This window comes from Heterodontus francisci, chromosome 6, assembly GCF_036365525.1.
Source record: "Heterodontus francisci isolate sHetFra1 chromosome 6, sHetFra1.hap1, whole genome shotgun sequence".
In the NCBI taxonomy this organism is placed as follows: Eukaryota; Metazoa; Chordata; class Chondrichthyes; order Heterodontiformes; family Heterodontidae; genus Heterodontus; species Heterodontus francisci.
The window spans coordinates 126,797,951-126,825,450 of NC_090376.1; positions in this window are offsets into that span (position 1 = coordinate 126,797,951).

The window sequence follows — 27,500 nt, forward strand, 5'->3', positions numbered from 1 at the left end:
ACCCCTCCAGCCTCCATATCTAAAGGATCATCCTCCGCCATTTCCGCCATATCCAACGTGATGCCACCACCAAATGCATTTTCCTCTCCCTTCCCCTGCCAGCATTCCGAAGGGATCGTACTCTCCGTGACACCCTGGTCCACTCCTCCATTACCCCCAACACCTAGTCCCCTTCCCACGATACCTTCCCATGCAATCACAGGAGGTGTAATACCTGCACTTTTACCTCCTCTCTCCTCATTATCTAAGGCCCCAAACACTCCTTTCAGGTGAAGCAGCGATTTACTTGTACTTCTTTCAATGTAGTATACTGTATTCGCTGCTCACAATGTGGTCTCCTCTACATTGGGGAGACCAAACGCAGATTGGGTGACTACTTTGTGGAACACCTCTGCTCAGTCCGAAAGCATGACCCCGAGCTTCCGGTTACTTGCCATTTCAAAACACCCCACTGCTCTCATGCCCACATATCTATCCTGGGCTTTCTGCAGTGTTCCAGTAAACCTCAACGCAAGCTCGAGGAACAGTATCTCATTTACCGATTAGGCACACTACAGCCTGCTGGACTGAACATCGAGTTCAATAATTTCAGAACATGACAGGCCCCCCTTTTAACTTTCAGTTCTTTTTTCTTTTATTTTAGTTTGTTTCATCATTCATTTTTCTTACCATGTGCCTGCCCACTGTTTTTTTTCATGTTTGTGCTTTGGGCTGGGGCTGTTCATTTTTCTGTCCATTAACACCCTCTCTGCAGAAATGCTTTGTCTTTCAACACCCCATTAACATACTGTTTGCCTTTGCTCCATGACCTTCTGGTCAGTTATTCTCTGTGACCCTGTCCTATCAACACCTTCACTTTTGTTATCTTTTGCCCCACCACTGCTTTATTTGCTTATAATCTATTACATTTCTAACCTTTGCCAGTTCTGATGAAAGGTCACTGACCTGAAATGTTAACTCTGCTTCTCTCTCCATAGATGCTGCCTGACCTGCTGAGTATTGCCAGCATTTCTTGATTTTATTTCATATTTTCAGCATCTGCAATATTTTGCCTTTATTTTAGCTAGTGTTTATTGGCTACTTGTCAGCGAAAACTTATCGTATTCACTGAATCATAGTGTAACAAATTGCTGCTTTATTCCAGGCTCATCACCTTTGCAATGGTTATGCATGGCCAGAATTAATATGCATTTCAAGTCATGATATATCTTTCCAGCAATTTGTCTACATATTCCCTTGTGCTTTTGGACATGGAATGAAATTTTGCTCACACAAGTTGGCAAACAAGCAAAAAGGAATGTATGCCTAACAGGAGACATGAATCAAAAAAGGCATACATGTGGAAAGATGTTATTTTGCATTTTTATTTTCCATATGATTTTTTTTTAGAAAAATATAATGCTGGTGAGTATAATTGTTCATACAAATGAAATCTATTGAAGAATGAATTTGCTTTTTACATAGACATATTCCATATTAATTTGCATCTTGTGCCTTTGTATAGGTCTCAGTCTGTATATTGTGCACATGCACTTAATGGTGCGAGGGAAGATAGATCAGGGAAATAGGGAGTTGCTGCTTTGCACTCAGATAAGAAGTGCTGCCAGACCACATACAAGCAATAAGACCAACACCATACAAATCCTCGCCCTGACAAATGTGGTTCAACCCCAAATCAATAAGCAACACAGCCCGCTGCATCACTCTGGTATCCCCATTGCTTATGTTACTTCACCGTGAGCAAGATTGTGAATTTGGTGCATGAATATTGCAGTTGTTCTTATAGGCTTCCTTGCCTTTGATGGCCTTAAAATAGAGGGAAAGAGTTGCTCTTGCAGAGAGTCAGCATGGATACAACAGGCTGAATGGCCTCTTTTTGGTACTGCAATGATTCTTTGATTCTAAGATATGAAAGAGAGAGTAGCGAGGGCTTTTGATTCTTATTTGCTGGTCTGCATCTTGAATCCATGTGTCAAGGCTGAAAGTTCAGTGAGTCCCTTTGTCTCACCCACTGGTATCAAATTTTAAAGGCAGGATCTCAAACAACAGAAGCACTTTAGATTAATACTGTGAGGAAGAGAATTCTGAAGAACTGCTTTCAAGCTGTTATTGAGCTTCCACCTACAAAATCATTCACTTCAATGTTCACAAATTTTTAAAGGTTGCTTCGCTGATTTTCAAGTTTGTTTTTAAGGCATCACTTGTTTTTAAACTCACTTATGGGAGGTGAACGCCCCCTGCAAGGCCCATCCAAGGATTGTTGCCCATCTCTATTTGCCCTTGATAAGTGAATTGCAAACTTCTACTTGCCCCTCCCCCACCCCATTCCCTAGTTTTGACCTGTTTTGTTCAACAATAACAAAGCTTCTGCTACGCCAAGAAACTAAGAACAGGTGGATGATGAGGACAAGATTCTAGGACAAACGTTTCATCCATTCCACATCCTCAATTCCCTGCTCCATGGTCACTCACGCCCATTATTAGTATGAATAGTAGTTTTCCCATGCTGGTGTGAAGGCCAGGATATGTAGTTGAAAGCTCAGCTCAGGATCAAATATGACACCAAGGTTGCACACAGTCTGGTTTAGCATCAGACAATTGCCAGAGAAAGGGATGGAATCAGTGACAAGGGAGCAGAGTTTGTGGTGGGGACCAAAGACAATGTTCAAATCTGTGACCATCGTTCCATAGTACTCCAGACAAAAATTGAGAAAGTTGAGTGCAATTGCGCTGGCCACACATGAGAATCATCATTTACATAAACACAATGGCAAGATCTTTTCTCCATCTCCCCCTTCCTCCCGTTTTCTCCCCTCCTCTCCTGAAGGCAATAATTCACAGTGGAGTAAAATTCTTCCTCAAGTACTGGGCCCTCTCCTGCACAAGTGACCATTCTTCACCAGCGAGCATGGATGGTGAAGTTGGTTGGCCCTTCAACATTGGGAACATCAGCTTGATGCTATCCCCCTCAGATGTCTGCTTGTGCACACCTTTGCAGCAGGAGTCACTGGACAAGTGATGAGGCTAGGGATACTGAGGCCACTACACCACTGCTGAGTCGCTGAGATTAGCTAGCTGAGTATGGAATAAGGGCTGAATAAAGGAATCTTGGGCCTGCGACTTTCTCCCCACAGAGTCATCTGGAGCTCATGCGACATCCTTGCATTTGCTTATTAGGCATAGGTTTTGTTCTGCAACATGAGGCCCCAGTAGCGTTGGTCTGAGCAGTAATTTGAAATGAGTTTAAAAACTCTCGCTTGTTCCAAGCATCAATATATTTGTTCCAATGCAAGTGCAGTGTTTGCAGGTCTTACCAATGCCCTACCCACATTGCCTGCATTCTTCAGTATTCCTGGATAATTGCATTCTCTTCACTTTCATAGCATCCCCACACAGCCTCGTCCTGAATGATTCTCTTCCAGTCAGTTCCTGTATTATAATTTTTTGGTCTGAATTTTCAAATCTAAAAAATGGTGCATTTGGAAGGGAGCTCAATCTATGCAGCAGTGTTTGGAAAATCAGTCATAGAATCTGAGAAATTTACAGTATGAAAGGAGGTCATTCGGCCCATTATTTAGGCAGTGGCCAACTGGGAGCCATCCAGCCTAATCTCGCTTTCTAGCTCTTGGTCCGTAGACTTACAGGCTATAGCACTTCAAGTTCATATCCAAGTACCTTTTAAATGTGATGATGGTTTCTGCCTCTACCCCCTTTCAGACAGTGAGTTCTAGATCACCACCTCCATCTGAGTGAAAAAGGAGGACTGCATTTGCGTTGGGATGCTTCAGTCTTGATTTGCCAAGCCTATTAAATAGACAGTTTATGAAATGATAATGACCCCACAATTGTTGTGGTCCAATGTTACTTGTTGCAGATTCTCTGGAGTCTTAGCAATGTGCTCTAGCGGCAGCCTGCATCAGGCTAACTCTCAGCATGTCAGCTTAAATTACATCTTCATGAACATATTTATTCATGGAAAGTAGTTTCTATACAGTGGAAATGCTAATGTTTCTTTGCATTACATTTTACTTCATTCTGCTCTCTAATTTTCTCCTGAAGGAACTGAGTTGAATAGGCGGTGTCTTTCACCCAGCTACTTAGGCTGCGATGCACCCCATGCCCAACGCTATATCGTCTTCATTTTATATCTATTATATTTTTGACTGTTCAAGGTTATTAATTGACATTCAAAGTGAGAGTTGGAATCCAAATGCTCCAATTATAACCACATGGCTCAGTTAACAGCTGTTCTGCCCACTGCCTAGGGCCATATAGTTTTGGAAAATCCCAGGATCAATTGCTACTTTATGCTGAATTGATTGACCTGACTACAGGCTAATTTACCACAGCACCTTGGATTAGGGAGGGGAAACATCCATCAGGTTTTTCTCAGCTGATGCCTATCCAAACACTCTTACCAAAAAATGAATGCGTGTTGATATGAGATAAAGACGACTTTTAATCCTCAAACAGACTGACAGAAGTGGAACCAATGTGGTTATAAACATCGAGCAGACTGTGAAATCAGCATTCCATCTGATCCTGTGGTTTCCCACTTGGTAAATTAGATTAAAATTGGGCTGAATTTTCCCAACTTAGTTTTTTTTCGGATGTCGGGACCATTTTCAGGTCGTGAACCATATTTTTGGAGTGGTGGGCCTTCCGGTTGGTCTTGCCCAGAGCAAACCAACTAAGGGTCTGCCTTCGGGCTGCCTGACTAATGAGGGAGGGTGGGCAGGATGATGTGGCCATTTTATCAGAGGACGAATTTCTAATGAAAGGGTCCAGGGCATGCTTCAGAGAAGCTCACCAGCATTTGGATTTTTTTTATGATGATGAGATGTGGGAAGGTTGCTCCCAACACCAACCCCCCCACCCCACCCCACCCCTGGGTCTCCCACTCTTACCTGGAGGTCAAGCTGTGGGAGCTGAGGGGCTGCAGTGAGGTGAGCTTGCTTAAGGGCAGCACAATGAGAACAGCTTCTTCAACCAAGCAGGCATGGATGGGAGTGTCCAAGGAAGTCAGCAGCAGCAGTGTGGCCCCTCTAACCTGGAGATAACGGACCAGGAGTATCCAGGACCTCAGGAGGGCATGACAGGTGAATGGTGTCGCACTGTCAAGTGGCAAGCTTCACACTCTGTCTTGCCGGGCATTCTCCTACACAGCACACCTCAGGTCAAGACAGCTTGCAGCTACACTCATTCCTCCATCTGCAGGCACCTCACATGCCCATCTGAGCAGCCAACATTTGCAATGACCCTCAGTCTATTGCCCTCTTGTACCCATGCTTCGCAGCCACCATACACAAAAGTGCCCTTCACTCCTCTGAACACAAGCTATTCCAGCAGTCTCACCTCCCTGCTTTCTCTCCTTGCAGGAGAAGAGATCACATAAGTTGGCAAGAGTCAGAGATGGGGGGTTGTGGGATGCGGGGCGGGGAGGCGGGGGGTTGGGCCTTCAGTGAGGCATCTTGTCAGGCACTAGCAATGCACGCCCACCTGGTCAACTGAAAAGGCAGTATGGCACCCTGAGGATGCAGTGAGCTGCCATGACAGGCAGAGCCTCACGAGGCACTGGTGCTTGCACATGTTAGGATAGCTGATCCTCTGCATGTAGACTCTCTATTGGGAGTATCACCTTCTTCCACCTGCATCTCGGTGGGCATCCCCTCTGCCCTATGGAGGGCATGTGTCTGAGGAGAAGGCAGCTGCTGCTGCTGGTGTTGCTCCAATTGCAGCTGGAGCATGTTTCAATGGTGAGCCCCCTGCCCTAGACCCTCAGCAGAAGGGAATGGTAGAGTTGCATAAGATACTCCCATGTGGCTCTGAAGACTAGCAGCAGGAAAGTGCAGCTGAGAATGGGCGAAGTGCTGGTCAGGTAAAGTGCCTCCCAGGCAGTTGGCACTCACCTGCCATGCATTGATAGCACTCTCTGACAGAAGGAGCACTTTGCAAAAGAGCCTCTCACCCGGCCATATCTGCAGCTCTTCAGTGTAACTGACCAAAGCCTTCACAGCCTGTCAGTTACACTGAGGAATTCTCTCCCACTGTGCTCTCAGCTTCTCCTGACTGTCAGGTTGAAGATACAGCATGGGACCTCTTCCCCCTTGGGGAAGAGGGATTTCACTGGGAAAATCCTTCTTAGTTGCCTCCATAATGCCTTCAATTGCCTTCCCGCCTCAGCCGCAGGGGTTCCCGACTCCTCCAATAATCTGCCCCTGGGAAAGTGGCTGGAGGTGAAAACATGGAGGAAAAACGTTCCAACAATTGTTTTCCAATTTTCCTGATCCCCCGCCTCCCAATCCACCTCTAAAGGTCTGGGAAAATTCCTCCCCATTGTCTAATGACAATGTATTCCATTGTCTATTCCACCTGCTGTATGGATGTACTATTATACTACTGACTTTGGGAAGGCCATTACATTTTTGACTGTTTAAGGGTTAATAATTTACATTCAAAGTGAGTAGTTGGATTCCAAGTGCTCTGTCCATTGTTTGTGATACATGTATACAATCTGTTGTAATAACTGACTCATAACAGAATCACAATGTGAAGAAGCATATTTATAAATATATTATCTATATATATATTCCCAGCTGCTACCAGCTTGGGATCAAAGCCAACTATTATGTGTAGCTGAATTATGTTTATTAGTTTTTATAATTGTCAAAATTAGGAGTTTTAAAACTTGACAAAATGAGGCACCATCAATATCATGGATATCATCTGCATCCACTCACTAACTAAGGGAGATTCACAGCCACCTAGAAACATACAGCATAGAGAGACGCCATTCAGCCCATCGTGCTATCCAATTAGTCCCACTCCCCTGCTCATCCCCCAAAGCCCTGAAAATTTCTGCTTTTCAAATACACAGTCAATTCTTTCTTGAATTACTATTGAATTCTTATTGAATTTGCCTCCACCACCCTTTCAGGCAATGCATAGTAGATTATAACAACTTGCTGCGTAAAACAAATTCACCTCATCTCCCTTCTGGATTTTTTGCCAACTACCTTAAATCGGTGTCCTCTGATTATTCACCTTCCTGTCAGTGGAAACAGTTTCCCCTGTTATTATTATTATGAATAAATGTGCATCCTATTAATCACAAAATCTGGTAATAAATACTTAAGGAACATTTAAGGAGTTACAATGACTGGTCAACACAAACCAATGAAAGGTACTGTGTTATAATAAATGCAATTGGAATACAGCAGTTTGCCTTCCAACATTGAACTGTCAGCTGAACTTAAAGGAGTTCACCTTGAAATGTATAAATGAAAAATGCATTAACATGTGTTAGATAATAGTAAAATGTTACGATCATCCTCAGTCTAACAAAAGGTTATTGTGTTAACGTGACCTATATTTAATGATGTGTTAACTATAGCTTTTTGTGTGATGGAGAATAAGGACCAATTTCAGGGCCAAATGAAATGATGTCCCATAGCAAGTATATTGTGTTCTAAGCACAAAATAAACAAAAGCAGAATACTGCGGATGCTGGAAATCTGAAATACAAATAGAAAATGCTGGAAATACTCTGCAGGTCAGGTGGCATCTACAGAGAGAGAAAAACAGAGTTAATGCTTCAGGTCTGTGACCTTTTGCCAAAAGTTGGAGATTTAACCGTTTTTAAGCAAGTCCAGAGACAGGGAAAGTGGAAAATGGAGAGTGGAGAAAAGAACAAAAAGAAAGGTCTGTGATAGGTTGGAAGGTAGAGGAGATTAAACGACAAAAGGGATGATAGTGCAAGACAAAAAAAAAGGATGGTAATGAGCCACATAAAGGAACAAATGTTGGGTCTAGAGGAGCTGTAAATGCCAACAGCAGAATCATTACCTGTAAGCACCAGCTGTCTGAAAAGTAAGGGTTAGGATCTGAAGTTATTGAAATCAATGTTGAGTCCAGAAGGGTGTAAATATAAACTTGCAGTTTATCAGAGCTGTTAGATGGAAAGTTGATTCTAACTCTAACCACCTGGTGTCAATTGGACCTTGTCCGGCCCATTTCCCACACCTCTGCTCTCACCCCTTCCCCTCCCTCCCAGAACTGCGACAGGGTTCCTCTTGTCTTCACTTTCCACCTCACCAGCCTCCATATCCAAAGGATCATCCTCCGCCATTTCCACCACGTCCAGCGTGATGCCACCACCAAATGCATCTTCCCCTTCCCTGTCAGCATTCCGAAGGGATCATTCCCTCCATGACACCCTGGTCCACTCCTCCATTACTCCCGACACCTCATCCCCTTCCCACGGCACTTTCTCATGCAACTGCAGGAGGTGTAATACCTGCCGCTTTACCTCCTTTCTCCTCAATATCCAAGGCCCCAAACACTCCTTTCAGATGAAGCAGCAATTTACTTGTACTTCTTTCAATGTAGTATATTGTATTCGCTGCTCACAATGCGGTCTCTTCTACACTGGGGAGGCCAAACACAGATTGAGTGACTGCTTTGCGGAACACCTCCGCTCAGTCTGAAAACATGACCCCAAGCTTCCTGTCGCTTGCCATTCCAACACACCCCCCTGCTCTCATGCCCACATCTCTTTCCTGGGATTGCTGCAGTGTTCCAGTGAACCTCAACGCAAGCTCGAGGAACAGCATCTCATTTACCGATTAGGCATGCTACAGCCTACTGGATTGAACATTGTGCTCAATAATTTCAGAGCATGACTGTTCCTGCTTTTTTATTTTTATTTTTATTTTATTTTAGTTTGTTTCTTCATTCATTTTTTTTTACCATGTGCCTGCCCACTGATTTTTTTCATGTTTGTCCTTTTGGCCAGGGCTATTCATTATTCCATCATTTAACACCCTCTCTGCACTAGCGCTATGTCTTTCACCATACCATTAAGACACCCTTTGCCTTTGCTCCATGACCTTCTGGTCAGTTATTCTCTGTGACCCTATGTCCTATCAACACCTTCGCTTCTGTTATCTTTTGCCCCACCCCTGCTTTATTTGCTTAAAACCTATTACGTTTCTAACCTTTGCCAATTCTGATGAAAGGTCACTGACCTGAAACATTAACGTGGCTTCTCTCTCCACAGATGCTGCCAGACCTGCTGAGTATTTCCAGCATTTTTTGTTCTTTATTTCAGATTTCCAGCATCTACAGTATTTTGCTTTTCTTCTGGACCAGTGGCTTTGCCACCCACCAAAAGCCTACAGGGTCCTTCTTTACTTATGCAGTCAGGGTCTGATGATGTAATTGGGCCCTAAGTCTAATTTCAGCTCTGGCCTGAGTGAGGTAGCCACCATGGTTTTCTCACCAGCTGAAGACCAGTCAGGACGTGCTAAGAATAAGAAGATGCCACAAAAAATCAAATTTACATTTTCCTTGATGGGGCCAGGAGGAGCAAGAATGTTTCTTTGGGCTTGCAAAAGGTTAATTTAGGCCTTCGTCTTCCGGACTACCCCCTATTCCTGACCACAAGACCTCCCAAAACCACCCCCCTTTCCCTCACTTACCTGAGTGACAGTGTGTAGTTTTTGGGCTGCATGATCTTCTGGAGGCTGCAAGCCTCTTCCCACCCAGTACAGGCATGAGTGGAGCAGTGGCTTGTTAACAAGGCCTGTGAGTTAAACCGCATGGGCTATTCAAGCAAAGAAGGAGTGCACTGAATAAAATGGGGCATGTTATAGAAAATCAAGTGAACGCATTTTTTAAATGGACGGTATATTAGTTCTGGATTGAAAAAAGGAACAGTAGAACAGAATGATAATTCTGTTGCTGCAATGATTTTTTTAATTCAATGATGGGATGTAGTTGTCACTAGCAAGGTCAGCATTTGTTACCCATTCCTATTTGCCCTTCATAACTGAGTGGCTTTCTCGGCCATTTCAAAGGATAGTTAAGCATCAACAACATTGCTGTGGATCTGGAGTCACATGTAGGCCAGACCAGGTAAGGACAGCAGATTTCCTTCCCTCAAGGGCGTTAGTGGACCAGATGGGTTTTTACAACAATTGATGTAGCTTCATGGCACCATTACTGATAATAGCTTTCAATTCTAAACTTTTATTAGTTAATTGAATTAAATTGCACCAGCTGCCATGGTGGGATTTGAACCCATGTCCCCAGGACATTAGCCTGAACTCCTGATTACTAGTTCAGTGACATTACCACTACGCCACCATCTTCTCTTATGCTGGCCCATTTTTAGCTTGACACTGGTGTACTAAGTCAATCTCATAACACGGGAGCAATATAGTACACTGCAGCTCAAGGATAAGTCACTGTGGGATGCCTAGCACAAAGTAAAGTCGGATAGACAAAAGAAATTGGCTGAAGTTCACTGAAAAAAAAGTATACAGTCTGAAATTCCAATAACTGCATAAGATCATAAGAAATAGGAGCAGTAGTAGGCCATGCGACCCTTCGAGCCTCTTCCGCCATTCAATCAGGTCATGGCTGATCTGATCTTGGCCTCAACTCCGCTTTCCTGCCTGTTCCCCATAACCCTTGACTCCTTGATAGTTCAAAATCTGTATTGCTGAGAATAGTGACATGCAGTTGAAGCTTTTCGTCTTGCATTCATCAGGACAGACGCAAGAATGCCAAATTTCAAAGGGGGCAACAATTTATACTGCGTGAAAAGGGTGATGATGGTTGGCAAGTCGACTCTGGTCAAGGCATCGTCATGGAGAATGCACCAGGGAACTATTTCTAATTGTTGCTGCCTTTGAAATTTGGCATTCTTGCATCTGTCCTGATGAGTACAAGACAAAAAGTTTCAACAGCACGTCTCTTTTCTCAGTAATACTCAAGTTCTGTACTACCAAGCGGACTATCAAAAAATCTGTCTATCTCAGCCTTGAATATATTCAATTACTCAGCCTCCAAAGAATTCCAAGTGAGGAACAGAAAAGTGATTCTTGACTGGGAAAGCTTATGTGGAACTAGACCTGATAAGAAGAAACATAAAGAGACATCCATTACCAAGAGTAGATCTATAAATACTCCCTGTGATGTGACTGATGATTTTGGTTGTAGGTCATGGTTATAAAATGAAACAAAATCCAGAAATGCCAGTGGTCATCTATGCATTTTGTACCGTACTACTAGTATTAAGTGGTCAAATAAAGAACGGAAAACCATAGGGAAAGTGAGCATAATTAAAAAGTTAGTAAAACCATGGTTGAGCTCTATGGTCATTAAGGAAAACTCAACAGTCTCAGATTCTGAGGGAAGACTACCCTACGTCAACAATTGAAAGCATTCCACATAAACTCACGGACACATGGGTCCTCTCTATCGTTGACATAAATCAAGATTCTGGCAAATAGCTCATTAAGAGGAAAGTTAACTGTCAACTAACTGTTCAATAGCTGATTTGGACAATGGAGGTTCAGATGTACACCATGAACCTAATGAGGGCAGGAAGTGTTTCAGCAAAAATTCTGTGAAGTTCTAGACAGACTTAAGGAAGGCGAGGTGGTAGTGAATGATATTTTCATGTTGCGAGATATACAAGACACACATGGCAAAAACATCAGATCACTGCCTCAGAAATGTTAAGTGAACAGCAAGTTAAAGTTCCAAAAATAATGTATTTTGAGAACGCAATTACTACTTGTTGCTTGAAGCTAGATACTAAGAATGTCAAAATTATCTAAAAAGATATGAAGCTCCCAAAGATAAGGAGACAGCTTGAGAAATCGTGGCTATATTGAGATATCTGATAAAATTTGCTTTTAAGATAAATGCAAGTGATAGAAGCATGAGGTGATCTAATAAATACAAGTACTGTCTTCAAATAGCTAACCTTAGAATAATATTTTTGATAAAGAGTAATATGATGGATCACAGACTCTCCAGGACCAGAGTTATAGTATTTTAACTAAATGACAGAGGCTACACATCAAATTGATCGACTGAGATGGCAAATCTGTGACTTCTACATCACACACGCTGACTGAAGCAAGAAAGAATCAGACACAAATAGGGGACGTTTCACACTGTGAATTGGTAAAGAAAATTCCATCATTATATGTGGGTGGGGAAACAGATCCGAAACCACCTGAGAAAGTTGTGAAAAAATCAATTATCTGCTGCACCCTCAAAACTCCAAACATGCAACTTGGAGGACCAACTTGCTCAGGATTTTCTCTGCAGCATATGAAATCAAATTATAATTCTATGTGTTACATGCTGTTATCTTTAGTATTTATATTCTACTGCTCAACTTTAGCGACCTCTATTCCGTGTTCTTATTCAGCACCTGGAGAATGCGATTGTCAGTTCCCAGGCAAGCTAGCAAAAGAATTGCAAACTCACCCTCAACATCCATCCTATTAACCAAAATATGAAGCAATAGAGGAAGAAATTCTTGATTAAGAATTTTCATCTGTATGGAATGATAGAATTTTAAGCACAGCAGAAGGCCTCTTGGCCCATCTTTGCTCGTTACAGAATGAGATAACATTAGTCCTACTACTCAGACGATTCCTGAAATTTTTAAATAATTTCTTTCTCACATATATTTATCCACTTCCATTTTAAAAACATTATGGATTCTGCTTCCCACACTATTTTTGAGAGGGCATGCTATCCTGCATATATATAAAAAAAAATCTTCTAATCTTGACCTTTGTTCATTTGGGGTTGATCTTAAATTTTTACCCTTGTGTTACCACCTCACTGAGCGTTGTAAATAGTTTCATCCCTGACTTACATTATCAGAACCTTCCATAATTCTGAACACCTCTATCAGATTGATCTCCTCTTACCCTTTTTTATTCTAATGAAAAGAGTTCCAGTTTTTGTAGTTTCTCCTCAAAGCGAAACAATGGCAAACTTGCCCTTAACAGGCAACAAAATAAAGAACATAAAATTTGAATTTTTATAGCACTTTACACAACCTCAGGACATCTCAAAGCACTTTACAGCCAATGAAGTACTTTTGAAATGTAGTCACTGTAATAAATGTAGAAAATGTGACAGCTAATTTGCACAGCAAGCTCCCACAAACAGCAATGCAATAATGATCAGATGAACCTGTTTTCATTTAGTGATGTTAGTTAAGGGATAAATATTGGTCCAGGACACTAGAGAGCTCTTTTTTGAAGTAGTGCTATGGGATCTTTTATGCCCACCTGAGGAGGCAGCGGGGTCTTGGTTTAACGTCTCATCCAAAAGATCGCACCTCTGACAGTGCAGCGTTCCCTCAGTGCTGGTATTGGAGTGTCAGCCTAGATTTTGTGCTGAAGTCTCTGGAATGGCAATAACTGAAATACAAGATAGGACTGCTGAAGATTCTGTGCCGTAAGAAGTGCTTTTGGTGATTAATTTAGGACCAGGGATGATGTTTGCCTTTGCGAGGCTTCCATGCAAATGGTTCACTTTGGGGGCGCTGGCAATCTGTTGTCAAGTCAGCTGTCTAAGCTTCATCACCAGTTTACTTGCCAACATTTAGTAAAAACAAAGACAATCCATTAAGCTCAAGGAATAAACTGAAGCAAAAGGGAAACAAATGACTCCTTGGTCAGGATTGTCTCTGCAACAAATTGAATTGGAATTGGAATTCTATGCATTGCACACTGTTGTCTTAAGTATTTATATTCCACTGCTTAACTTTAGGGACTTCTCTTCTGTATTCTTATTCAGCTTCTGGGAAATGTGATTGTCAGATCCCAAGCATGTAGAATCACTTGGACATTTTATTTGGAAATGTCAGTTAACAGGCCAGAGGAGACAATAAGTACACTGGTGCAAACCCATTACATTCTTGGTAAGAAATAAAATTTTTTCTAAATAATGGAAACTACCAGGGGAGAGGGATTTCACTTATGTGGAGAGATGAGAGAAGTTGGGATTGTTTCCTTAGAGAAAAGAAGTTTAAGGGAGAATTAGTAGAGATGCTCAAAACTATGAACGATTTTGTTAGACTAAATAAGGAGAAACTGTTTCTACTGGCAGGGGATTCAGTAACCAGAGGACACACATTTAAGATAATTGGAAAAAAAAAGAAGCTGATAAAGAGTTTTTTTTATTCAGTGATTTGCTGAGATCTGGAGTGCACTGGCTGAAAGAAGCAGATTTGATAACAACTTTCAAAAGGGAACTGGATATATATTTAAAAAGGAAAAACTTACAGGGCGATGGGGAAAGAGCAGGGGAAAGAAACTAATTGATAGCTCTCTCAAAGAGCCAACACAGGCACCATAGGTTGAATGGCCACCTGTGTAACTTAGAAAGGTATTTGCTCTGGGGAGTGGCCTTTTGGAGATGAGTGACATCAGAGAAGGGTCCATCTCCATTTAAAAAGGCAAGTTGGACAACATAATGCAGATGGTGTGGGAGAGAGATGGGCACAGTTAAAACTGAGGAGAACTTTAAATATGGTTGAGAGGGCAGCTGTAGTCAGGAACAGTTAGTGATTTTCATCATTATGAATTACATTGAAGGCTTTCTCAGAGAAAATTTACCAATTTAGGAAAACAATTCAGTACAAACCTAGTCTATTATCAAATTGGACAGGTACCAAGACTGATTTTATTTTTATTTGTTCTAAGTAGCATGTTATCCTTGTTTGGAGGTGTGAAAAATTATCATTTTGATTTTCAAAATTGCATTCATATTTGAAATCAAGTAGAGTTAGACAAAAGAAAGAACTTGCATTTATATATCACCTTTCATGGCCTCAGGACATCCCGAGGCACTTTACAAGCCAATGAAGTACTTTTGAAATTTAATCATTGTTGTAATGTCGGAAATGTGACAGCCAATTTGCTCATAGCAAACTCCCACAAACAACAATGAGATAATGATCAAATAATCTGTTCTAGTGATGTTGGTTGAGGGATGATTATTGGCCAGGGGAGAACTTCCTTACTATTCTTCAGAATAGTGCCATGAAATCTTTCACATCCATCTGAGAGGACAGATGGGATCTTGGTTTAATGTCTCATAATTCTGACAGCACCTCTGACTGTGCATTGCCCCCTCAGTATCAGTCTAGTTTAAGACTCTGAAGTGGGAATTGAACCCTCAAGCTTCTGCTTCAGAGGAGAGAGTGTTGCTTGTTGAGACACCCTCAGCCTAGTTTTCCTTACGGGGTCAGGAAACCTATGTCTGGATTGTTTCCTGGTCCCAATCCTACCCCTGGGAGAAGCAGGCACAAACCCCGATTTTCACGAGGGCGGCCTGTTAATTGGCCGGAGGGCACGTCGGACAGCCAATTAGCAGCACGGGGCGCGGGAATGAAAGTGGGCCAGAGCGAGTGTGGGCCCGATTTAAACAGACAACAGCAGGCATTACAGTGGCTATAGTTTTACTGATTCAATTGCAGTAGCTGACATGGAACAGTAAAGGCAGAGGGCTGGCACGTGGGGCAGGGCTTCCCCTTGTATTGTAGACACAGACCTGGAGGTGTTCCTTGAGGCAGTGAGGGACAGGAGACAGGTCCTCTTTCCAGAGGTTGGCGGGAGAAGGTCACCCTCCCAAACCAAACAGGCCTGGATAGACATGGCTAAGAATGGAGGGGCACTAATATCCTGGCTGCAAGGTTTGCTAGCGTCACTCGGGAGGGTTTAAACTAGTGTGGCAGTGGGGTGGGAACCAGAGCAGTAGGTCAGCAGGTGAAATAACTGAGGGGAAACTAGTAAATAAGGCCAGTAAGACTAAGAGGAAGAGCAGGCAGGGAGATGTTGCTGAGCACAGCGGGACTGGTGGCCTGAAGTGCATTTGTTTCAACGCAAGAAGTATAACAGGTAAGACAGATGAACTTAGAGCTTTGATTAGTACTTAGAACTATGATGTTGTTGCTATTACAGAGACTTGGTTGAGGGAAGGACAGGATTGGTAGCTAAAGGTTCCGGGATTTAGAAGCTTCAGGCGGGATAGAGGGGGATGTTAAAGGGGTGGGGGAGTTGCATTACTGGTTAAGGTGAATATCACAGCTGTGCTGCGGGAGGACACCTTGGAGGGGTCATGCAGCGAGGCAATATGAGTAGAGCTCAGGAATAGGAAGGGTGCAGTCACAATGTTGGGGGTTTACTACAGGCCTCCCAACAGCCAGCAGGAGGTAGAGGAGCAGATATGTAGACAGATTTTGAAAAGATGTAAAGGTAACAGGATTGTAGTCGTGGGTGATTTTAACTTCCCCTATATTGACTGGGACTCACTTAGTGCTAGGGGTTTGGATGGGGCAGAATTTGTAAGGAGCATCCAGGAGGGCTTCTTGAAACAATATGTAGATAGTCCAACTAGGGATGGGGCTGTACTGGATCTGGTATTTGGCCAGGCCAGGAGGTCGAAGTTTCAGTAGGGGAGTATTTCAGGAACAGTGACCATAATTCCGTAAGTTTTAAGGTACTTGTGGATAAGGATAAGAGTAGTCCTTGGGTGAACGTGCTAAATTGGGGGAAGGCTAATTATAACAATATTAGGCAGGAACTGAAGAATTTAGATTGGGGGCGGCTGTTTGAGGGTAAATCAACATCTGACATGTGGGAGTCTTTCAAACGTCAATTGATTAGAATCCAGGACCAGCATGTTCCTGTGAGGAAGAAGGATAAGTTTGGCAAGTTTCGGGAACCTTGGATAATGATGGATACTGTAAGGCTAGTCAAAAAGAAAAAGGAAGCATTCGTAAGGGCTAGAAGGCTGGGAACAGACGAAGCCCTTGAGGAATATAAAGAAAGTAGGAAGGAGCTTAAGCAAGGATTCAGGAGGGCTAAAAGAGGTCATGAAAAGTCATTCGCAAACAGGATTAAGGAGAATCCCAAGGCTTTTTATTCGTATATAAAGAGCAAGAGGGTAGCCAGGGAAAGGGTTGGCCCACTCAAGGACAGAGGAGGGAATCTATGCGTGGAGCCAGAGGAAATGGATGAGGTACTAAATGAGTACTTTGCATCAGTATTCACCAAGGAGAAGGACTTGGTGGATGATGAGTCTAGGGAAAGGAGTGTAGATAGTCTGGGTCATGTCGATATCAAAAAGGAGAAAGTGTTGGGCGTCTTGAAAAACATTAAGGTAGATAAGTCCCTGGGGCCTGATGGGATCTACCCCAGAATACTGAGGGAGGCAAGGGAGGAAATTGCTGGGGCCTTGACAGAAATCTTTGTATCCTCATTGGCGACAGGTGAGGTCCCAGAGGACTGGAGAATAGCCAATGTTGTTCCTTTGTTTAAGAAGGGTAGCAAGGATAATCCAGGAAATTATAGGCCAGTGAGCCTTACATCAGTGGTAGGGAAATTATTGGAGAGAATTCTTCGGGACAGGATTTACTCTCATTTGGAAACAAATGAACTTATTAGTGAGAGGCAGCATGGTCTTGTGAAGGGGAGGTCATGTCTCACTAACTTGATCGAGTTTTTTGAGGAAGTGATGAAGATGATTGATGACGAAAGGGCATGTTGTCTCCAAGGACTTCAGTAAAGCCTCTGACAAGGTCCCTCATGGCAGACTGGTACAAAAGGTGAAGTCACACGGGATCAGAGGTGAGCTGGCAAGATGGATACAGAACTGGCTCGGTCATAGAAGACAGAGGGTAGCAGTGGAAGGGTGCTTTTCTGAATGGAGGGCTGTGACTAGTGGTGTTCTGCAGGGATCAGTGCTGGGACCTTTGCTGTTTGTAGTATATATAAATGATTTGGAGGAAAATATAGCTGGTCTGATTAGTAAGCTTGTGGACGACACAAAGGTTGGTGGAGTTGTGGATAGTGATGAGGATTGTCAGAGGATACAAGCAGGATATAGATTGGTTGGAGACTTGGGCGGAGAAATGGCAGATGGAGTTTAATTTGGACAAATGTGAGGTAATGCATTTTGGAAGATCTAATACAGGTGGGAAGTATACAGTAAATGGCAGAACCTTTAGGAGTATTGATAGGCAGAGAGATCTGTGCGTACAGGTCCACAGATCACTGAAAGTGGCAACGCAGGTGGATAAGGCAGTCAAGAAGGCAGACAGCATGCTTGCCTTCATCGGTCGGGGCATAGAGTATAAAAATTGGCAAGTCATGTTGCAGCTGTACAGAACCTTAGTTCGGCCACACTTGGAATATTGCATGCAATTCTGGTTGCCACACTACCAGAAGGACGTGGAGGCTTTGGAGAGGGTACAGAAGAGGTTTACCAGGATGTTCCATGGTCTGGAGGGTATTAGCTATGAGGAGAGGTTGGATAAACTCGGATTGTTTTCACTGGAACGACGGAGGTGGAGGGGCGACATGATAGAGGTTTACAAAGTTATGAGTGGTATGGACAGAGTGGATAGTCAGAAGCTTTTTCCCAGGGTGGAAAAGTCAGTTACTAGGAGACATAGGTTTAAGGTGTGAGGGGCAAAGTTTAGAGGGGATGTGTGAGGCACGTTTTTTACACAGAGGGTGGTGAATGCCTGGAACTTGCTGCCAGGGGAGGTGGTGGAAGCAGGTACGATAGCGACATTTAAGAGGCATCTTGACAAATACATGAATAGGATGGGAATAGAGGGATACGGACCCCGGAAGTGCAGAAGGTGTTAGTTTAGACAGGCATCAAGATCGGCACGGGCTAAGAGGGCCAAATGGCCTGTTCCTGTGCTGTACTGTTCTTTGTTCTTTGAATGTGAGCAGACAGAGTGTGGTCAGGTGGAACTGGGTCCTATGCAGGAAAATGTTCAAAGGCCTTATTCATTCTGGCAAGGTAAGGGAAATGTCAAACCCTCAGGATATTCACCCTCCAGCAGACACTCCAGCTGAGGAGCCTGAGGGCACATGCTGCTCCTGAACATGGGAGGAGTGTTAGCCCACGGAACCTACGGACCCCTCAGCAAAGCTCAGAGCCATAATGCTGCTGAGGACCTCCCAGTACTGATACATACAGCTTTTTATGACAATGAGTTGATAACATTGGCAGTGCCTTATTTCTCTATCTCTTTTGTGTTTGCAGGAGAAAAGGACACATAATGCCCACCAAAAAGGCGCAGACTGGAGGAGGGGTTCCAAACCTACACATTGCCACTGCCATGGAGGCAGGAGTAATGGACATTGCCAGAGTGGCTAACCATTAGAAAGTTGGGGAAGAGATGAGCATCCCTGGTTGAGAGGGTGAATAGAAATCGCAATATGTAGATGAAGTGGGTGCACTGCACTCCACCCTGTTTGACAGCATGGTGAAGACTCAGCTGCTTTGGGAAGCCTCAGCACTGCAGAGGCCTCTGCTCCCCAAGGCTAGTTCTCATGACCTCTTTTGTGTCTCCCACAGATTCAAACATTGCAGGGAAAGGACAGATTCCTGTGTCTGCACCAGGCCAAGTGCTGCCAGCAGAGACATCAGAGCAAGCACTGTCACATCTTACATGTGTACCCACCACCAGCTCCGATACAATCACCTCATTGGGTTGTTACGCACAAAGATAGGGTGGCACTGGGTGAAGAGCAGGAGGAGGTGACAGAGGCAGAGGCAGCTGTGGACAGTCCCCATCTGAGAATGCAGATCCAGGGCCTCTGGGAGTCACAAGAAAGGAGGCACTCCTTAGACCAGAGCAACAGATGTGCTCCCACACGTCAGAGTTGCCTGAGGCAGTGTGGGGTCATGGGATGAGAATGGAGGAATTCATTCAGCTCATGTGCACAGCAATGGCTCAGAGCTTTGAATGCATGAGCTCCTCCATGGAGAAAGTGGCCAACCTCATGGAGAGCCATATGCGGCAGCAATCAGAGTACAAGCAGGAACTTTGCACTGATGTTCGCAGAATGCATGCAGCTCTCTGCAGCATTGAATAATCAGCAACGCTCATGGCACAGCGATGTTTGAAGGGGATGCCAGTTATGTCCCAGCCGGTGGTCCCTTTCGGCCATCCAGAGTGCCAGCCAAGAGCTGAGGCAGTCGCCGAGGAGGATGAGTGTGCCACCCCTCATGGGATGCCATCATCATCATCGGCCTCCTTGGTCCCTCTGACTGAGGGACCATCTATGCCAAAGGGCCCAGTAATAGAGGCTGCCCTTGCAATGACGCCAGGGCAGCAGCCTCTTGAGGTGCCCCCACTGGCATCTTCACAACGAGGATGAGGGCCATACGCTTCTCAGCCGCAAGCAGAAACAAGTGAGCAGGCTGCCTTCACCTCCTCTGGGGGCCACAAGGGGAGCACCACATTCCAGTAGCTGAGTGTGGATGCCACCACATTGCGCAGAGCACTGAGTGGGTCACTGGGGTTTGTTTTACCTGTAATGGAACACTTTTTCTGTTTTTCAACACTATGTAAGTATTGGCACATGACACCAGATGTGTGCAGTCATTTGCAAAACCGCAGTTGATCCTTGGAAGGAGATGGAGGCAAAGAGATTCAAGGCTACAGTGACCTTCACAGCTACTGGCAGGACATGGATAGCAATGGTGCAAGGTGCGAGGTCTGCCGCCATGAGGGCACAAATCTCTGTGACCATCTGCCTGGACCATCTCTGTGACCATCTCCTGTGGCACTGGTTCTTAATCATCGCAAGGCACTTCCTTCTTCAGCAGTAGATCCTATACTGGGATAAAGTCTCTGTGACCTTCCTGCTCCTTGTCCCTTTCTGTTGCCCACCTCATGCCTGGGGGTCTGCCATTCCTGCGGAAGATGTTGCTCCTCATCACCACTGGATTTGGAATCTGAACGTCGTGCTTCCATTGCCAGATGCTGCCTTCCTTGTGCTCAGTTCGACTCCCAATGGTGTCTGGATGTCTTGCCCCCTCTGCTTATGCCCCCAAGATGCCAGAAGGGTGATGGCCCCCTGCACTGCCTGAGCACATAGTCAATATTTTCCCCGCAACCTGCGCACACCCAGTGCTACCTGTGTGCCAATGTCTGTGTGCCCCTCTCAGCCATTCTCCCTTTTATGTACCCACCAAATTCCTTGGGGCAGCCATGACTGGCTTTCTGCTGTGTTGCTGCCTCCATGCACCTGGTCTGCTCCCAACCCAGCGTGAAGCCCGTGCGCCCCCACCAAAATCGTAAGCTGGTCCCCAGCAAGCTCTCAATGAGATCTTTAACTTAATTGGCCTTATTTGCAAATCGAGTGGGTTCTTGGAGCTGGCCTTACTCTGCCCCGATGAAACTCTCTGGCAACGGGATGGGAAACGGGAAACCTGCACACCGGCTGGCGCCACCATTTTCAGTGCCAGCCCTCCTCCGTTTCTGCCCCCGGCGGGACTTAAAAATCCAGCCTCCTAACACTATTCCTGGTCAAGATGATGAAAATACAACTCAGGAGCAGCCACTGACATTTCCACAATGACTTGGCTAAAAAACGTGACTCGACTCTCAAAGGTAAAGACACTCTTAACTACAAATTGATAAGGACAGAGATCCTACAGAAAATTTATGCATGGAAAAATGCAAAATAAAGGTAGGCACTTCATGTTGCGATACTGTGTACAAACAGTTAATATGTGTAGATCACTGAGAAGCTTACAGATGAGTTACATAAGGAGAATGCAACTCAAGAAAATAGATACAAAATCTGCTTAAAGTGTTTGCACAAAGGACAAATATACAGATTTGAGCTCGCTGAAAAACAAGTTAACAAGTGAAGCAAATAATTGAAAAGTTAGGCACTAGTTTAAATGTGGAAACTCTTTGCATTCTATTGATGTCAATGCAAGTGGGGGTGTATTTATAATTCGTTTAAATTATTTAGTAGCTGGAAAACTGTCTGAAAATTTGTTTGCTAGGTGACCTCAATGCAGACATTCTATGTAGTTCGGAGTCCCTTAACGACAATGGTATGAAGTCATTTAATTGCTTTTTGGGATCAGTAGTCGCATGTTTGACCTCAGGTAACATTGCTTCCCCTTGTTGTGTGTTTTGTTCTTTGATATTCTTAATACCATGGGTGACAGTTCATGAGTAATTGCTCTGTTTTTGTGAGTGCTACAAGGATCCAGAAAGAACTATCTAAGGTCTGGAATACATGAAATGATCTACAAGAACCTTATCTATGACCTTACTGATAAAATGATATTGTCATGAGACCTAAAGTGCCGGAAATACTCTGCAGGTCTGGCAGCATCTGTGTAAAGAGAAACAGAATTAAGGTTTCAGGTCTGTGAGCCTTCATTAAAACCATCAAAAGTTAGAAATGTAACAGTCTTTGAGCAAGTGAAAGGGGGGAGGGGGGAAGAAGAATAAGAGGGAAGGTCTCTGATTGGACGGAGGGGAGAGATTAAATGACAGATGTCATGGAACAGAATGCAAATGGAGTGCTAAATAGTTATACTGAAAGACAAAGCATGAGTCCAGAGAGAGTGCTAATGGCAGAATAAGGAACATCTCTGTACGAAAGCAAAAGTATGAAAAACAAGTTAAGACTAGAACATGGTTTAAAAATAAATAATAAAAAAGAAAATATGTATACATATAGAAGAAATTTTTAAAAATGGGGCTCATGGTCTGAAATTGTTGAACTCAATATTGAATCCAGAAAGCTGTAGAGTGTCCAATCGGAAGATAAGTTGCTGTTCCTCGACCTTGTGTTGATGTTTACTGGAACACCACAGCAGGCCAAGGACAGAAATGCTGACACAAGAACAAGCTGGTGAATTAAAATGGCAAGCAACCAGAAGCTCAGGATCATGCTTGTGGACTGAGCGGAGGTGTTCTGCAAAGCGGTCACCCAATCTGTATTTGGTCTCCCCAGTGTGGAGGAGCGAGTACTTTCAATTTAAGTCATAAGTTACAATCATCTATAACACTTCTCATCACAAAATCATAGTTTTTGATATATGTAACCAACACATGGTTTAATTATGTGAAAAGTATATAAATAAATATCTCATTGTGTGCTCGTGTTTTCTCTCAGTTTTGTCTTATTTATTATTCTTTATCTTATTCCATTGTGAAGGCTTGTGATGCAGGGCAGACATAACTATGTAAAAATGTTTTAACATAATAATGAGTTAGGAATGAAAATACCATGATTGTTCTGTACTTTGCATTGCACGTAATAAGAAGTGACTAGCCTCAATAACGTAAGAGAAAAATGAATAAATTAATGATGAATTAACAGGTCTCAAAATGTATAATTACAAATTTGGTTGCCAATAATTAATGGCGTGCATTGCAGTACCAAGGCATAGAGTGGGAGGACCCAGGTTCTAATTCCCTGCTCTGCTTACTTTTCATAAGAACTAGGAGCAGGAGTAGGCCGTCCGGCCCCTCGAGCCTGCTCCGCCATTCAATAAGATCATGGCTGATCTTTTCGTGGACTCAGATCCATTTACCCGCACTCCCACCGTATCCCTTAATTCCTTTATTGTTCAAAAAGATACCTACCTTAGCTTTAAAGACGTTTACTGAAGAAGAATCAACTACTTCACTGGGCAAGGAATTCCATAGATTAACAACCCTCTGGGTGAAGAAGTTCCTTCTTAATTCAGTCCTAAATCTGCTCCCTCTAATCTTGAGGCTATGCCCTCTTGTCCTAGCTTCACCTGTCAGTGGAAACATCCTCTCGACTTGTATCTTATCTATTCCCTTCATGATTTTATATGTTTCTATAAGATCCCCCCTCATTCTTCTGAACTCCAATGAATATAATCCCAATCTACTCAGTCTCTCCTCATAAGCCAACCCCCTCAACTCTGGAATCAACCTAGTGAACCTCCTCTGCACCCTCTCCAGTGCCAGTATATCCTTTCTCAAGCAAGGAGACCAAAACTGCACACAGTACTCCAGGTGCGGCCTCACCAGTACCTTATACAGCTGCAACATAACCTCTCTGCTTTTAAACTCAATCCCTTTAGCAATGAAGGACAAAATTCCATTTGCCTTCCTAATTACTTGCTGTACCTGCAGACCAACCTTCTACGATTCATGCACAAGGACACCTAGGTCCCTCTGCATAGCAGCATGCTGCAACATTTTACCATTCAAGTAATAATCCTTTTTACTGTTACTCCTACCGAAATGAATGACTTCACGTTTATTAACATTATATTCCATCTGCCAGACCTTTGCCCACTCACTCAATGTATCTATGTTCCTCTGCAAAGTTTCACAGTCATCTGCACATTTTGCTCTGCCACTCATCTTAGTGTCATCTGCAAACTTTGACACCCTACACATGGTCCCGAACTCCAAATCATCTATATAAATTGTAAATAATTGCGGTCCCAACACCGATCCCTGAGGCACACCACTAGTGACTGATTGCCACCCAGAATAGCACTCATTTATCCCCACTCTCTGCTTCCTGTTAGTCAAACAATCCTCTATCCATGCTAATACTTTACCCCTAACGCCATGCCTCCTTATCTTATGCAGCAGCCTCTTGTGCGGCACCTTGTCAAAGGCCTTTTGGAAATCTAGGTACACCACATCCACTGGGTCCCCATTGTCCACCTTGCTCGTAATGTCATCATAGAATTCCAAAAGATTTGTCAAGCATGACCTGCCCTTTATGAACCCATGCTGCGTCTGCCCAACGGGACAATTTCTATCGAGATGCCCTGCTATTTCTTCCTTGATAATAGACTCAAGCATCTTCCCCACTACAGAGGTTAAGCTAACCGGTCTATAATTCCCCATCTTTTGTCTACCTCCCTTTTTAAACAGTGACGTCACATCTGCTGTTTTCCAATCAGCTGAGACTACCCCAGAGTCCAGCGAATTTTGGAAAATTACCGTCAGTGCACCTGCTATTTCTCCCGCCATCTCTTTTAGTACCCTGGGATGCATTCCATCAGGGCCAGGAGACTTATCAATCCTTAGCTCCATTAGCTTGCACAACACTACCTCTTCCGTAATAATGATTGTTTCCAGGTCCTCACCTACGTTCGTCTCTTTGTCAATTACTGGCATGTTATTAATGTCCTCCACTGTGAAGACCGATACAAAATACCTGTTCAATGCCTCGGCCATTTCATCATATCCCATAACTAAATTCCCCTTCTCATCCTCTAAAGGACCAACGTTTACTTTAGCCACTCTTTTTCGTTTTATATATTTATAGAAACTTTTGCTATCTGTCTTTATATTCTGTGCTGATTTTTTCTCATGTTCTATCTTACTTTTCTTTATAGCTCTTTTTGTAGCTTTCTGTTGACCTTTAAAGTTTTCCCAATCTTCTAGTTTCATGCTGCTTTTGGCCACTTTGTATGCTTTCTCTTTCAATTTGATAGCCTCCCTTATTTCTTTAGACACCCATGGCAGATTAACCCTTTTCTTCCAGTCCTTCCTTTTCACTGGAATATACTTTTGCTGAGCACTTTGAAAAATTGCTTTGAAAGTCCTCCACTGCTCGTCGACTGTCCCACCGTAAAATCTTTGTTTCCAGTCCACTTTAGCCAAGTCCTCCCTCATTCTATTGTAGTCCCCCTTGTTCAAGCACAGGACCCTGGTATTGGATTTTATCTTCACACTCTCCATCTGTATTCTAAATTCAACCATACTGTGATCACTCCTTCCAAGAGGATCCCTAACTATGAGGTCATTAATTATTCCTGTCTCATTACACAGGACTAGATCTAGGATAGCTTGCTCCCTCGTCGGTTCCATTATATACTGTTCAAGAAAACTATCACGGATACACTCAACGAATTCCTCCTCAAGGCTACCCTGACTGAGCTGGTTCGACCAATCTACATGTAGATTAAAATCCCCCATGATAATTGCCATACCATTTTTACAGGCATTAGTTATTTCTTTGTTTATTGCCCGCCCCAATGTGATGTTATTATTTGGTGGCCTATAGACTACGCCTATCAATGACTTTTTCTTCTTAGAGTTTCTAATTTCCACCCAAATGGATTCAACCTCATTCTCCATAGAACCTATATCATCTCTCAGCACCGCCCTGATGTCGTCCTTGAGTATCAGAGCTACACCACCTCCCCTACCTTCCTGTCTGTCCTTCCGAATAATCTGGTACCCCTGGATATTTAACTCCCAGTCGTGACCAACCTGTAACCATGTCTCCGTAATGGCTACCAAATCCATATTTATTCGCGATTATTTGTGCCGTTAACTCATCAACCTTGTTACGAATGCTACGAGCATTCAGGTAAAGTGCCTTTATGCTCGCTTTCTTACCCTCATGATTCTCAACATCTCTAATAATAAATCCTGAGTTAACCTTCCTTTCTGCTTCTTTCATAGTCTGCCTTGAACTTAAACCCTCCTGCACACATTAGCCTGCTGCTTACCTTTTAATGTTCATCATACTCCCTGTCGTTTTCCCTTTCCCTTCCCCCCGAGTCACTAGTTTTAAGTCCTAGAGACCACCCTATTTATCCGTTTCGCTAGAACACTGGTTCTGAACTGAGCCATTTACTTGAAGAGACACTGGGAAAAGGTATATTACCCTATGGGAATAAAACATATTCAATATGTCGGTTTGGGGAAACCTGAACGACAGGAGTTAAAGTTGAAAACCAGAATGACACAGCCTCATTATCATATTAAAAGTTCCAACCTGCCTCCTTGGAGTGGGTTGGCTGCCCACCCACCTTCCAGACTCAGTTGAAGCCAGAAATGGGTGTGTTGGAGGCAGGTTTGGGTCAGCGAACAATTTTTTCTGACTTTAACCCCTGAGCTGATCCAAAACCACTTGTATTTTTAGGTGCAAACTGAGCCCAACAAGTCTCATCGGCTTGAGTGGGACTTTGTGCTCACTATTGGTGCTCGCCAGTATCCTGGTCTTTATTAATAGGGGCATAGAGTACAAGACGGCACAGTGGCGCAGTGGTTAGCACTGCAGCCTCACAGCTCCAGCGACCCGGGTTCAATTCTGGGTACTGCCTGTGTGGAGTTTGCAAGTTCTCCCTGTGACTCCGTGGGTTTTCGCTGGGTGCTCCTGTTTCCTCCCACAGCCAAAGACTTGCAGGTTGATAGATAAATTGGCCATTATAAATTGCCCCTCGTGGTGGTAGGGGAATTGAGGGAAGGTGGGGATGTGAGAGGATGATGGGATTAATGTAGGATTAGTATAAATGGGTGGTTGATGGTCGGCACAGATTCGGTGGGCCGAAGGGCCTGTTTCAGTGCTGTATCTCTAAATAAATAAATAATAAAATAAAAGACCTAGGAGGTTATGTTGAACTTGTATAAGACATTAGTTTGGCCTCAGCTGGCGTATTGCGTCCAGTTCTGGCACCACACTTTAGGAAGGATGTGAAAGCGTCAGAGAGGGTGCAGAAAATATTCGCAAGAATGGTTCCAGGGATTAGGATCTTCAGTTATGAAGATAGATTGGAGAAGTTAGGGCTGTTTTCCTTGGTGAAGAGAAGATTGAGAGGTGATTTGATAGAGGTACTCAAAATCATGAAGGGTCTGGACAGAGTAGATAGGAAGAAATTGTTCCCACTTGTGAAAGGATCGCAAACAAGAGGGTACAGATTTAAAGTATTTGGTAAAAGAAGCAAAAGTGACAGGACGAAAAGCTTTTTCACGCAGCGAGTGGTTACGGTCTGGAATGCACTGCCTGAGAATGTGGTGGAGGCAGGTTCAATTGAAGCATTCAAAAGGAAATAGACTGTTATATGAAAAGGAAGAATGTGCAGAGTTACGGGGGCAAGGCAGGGGAGTG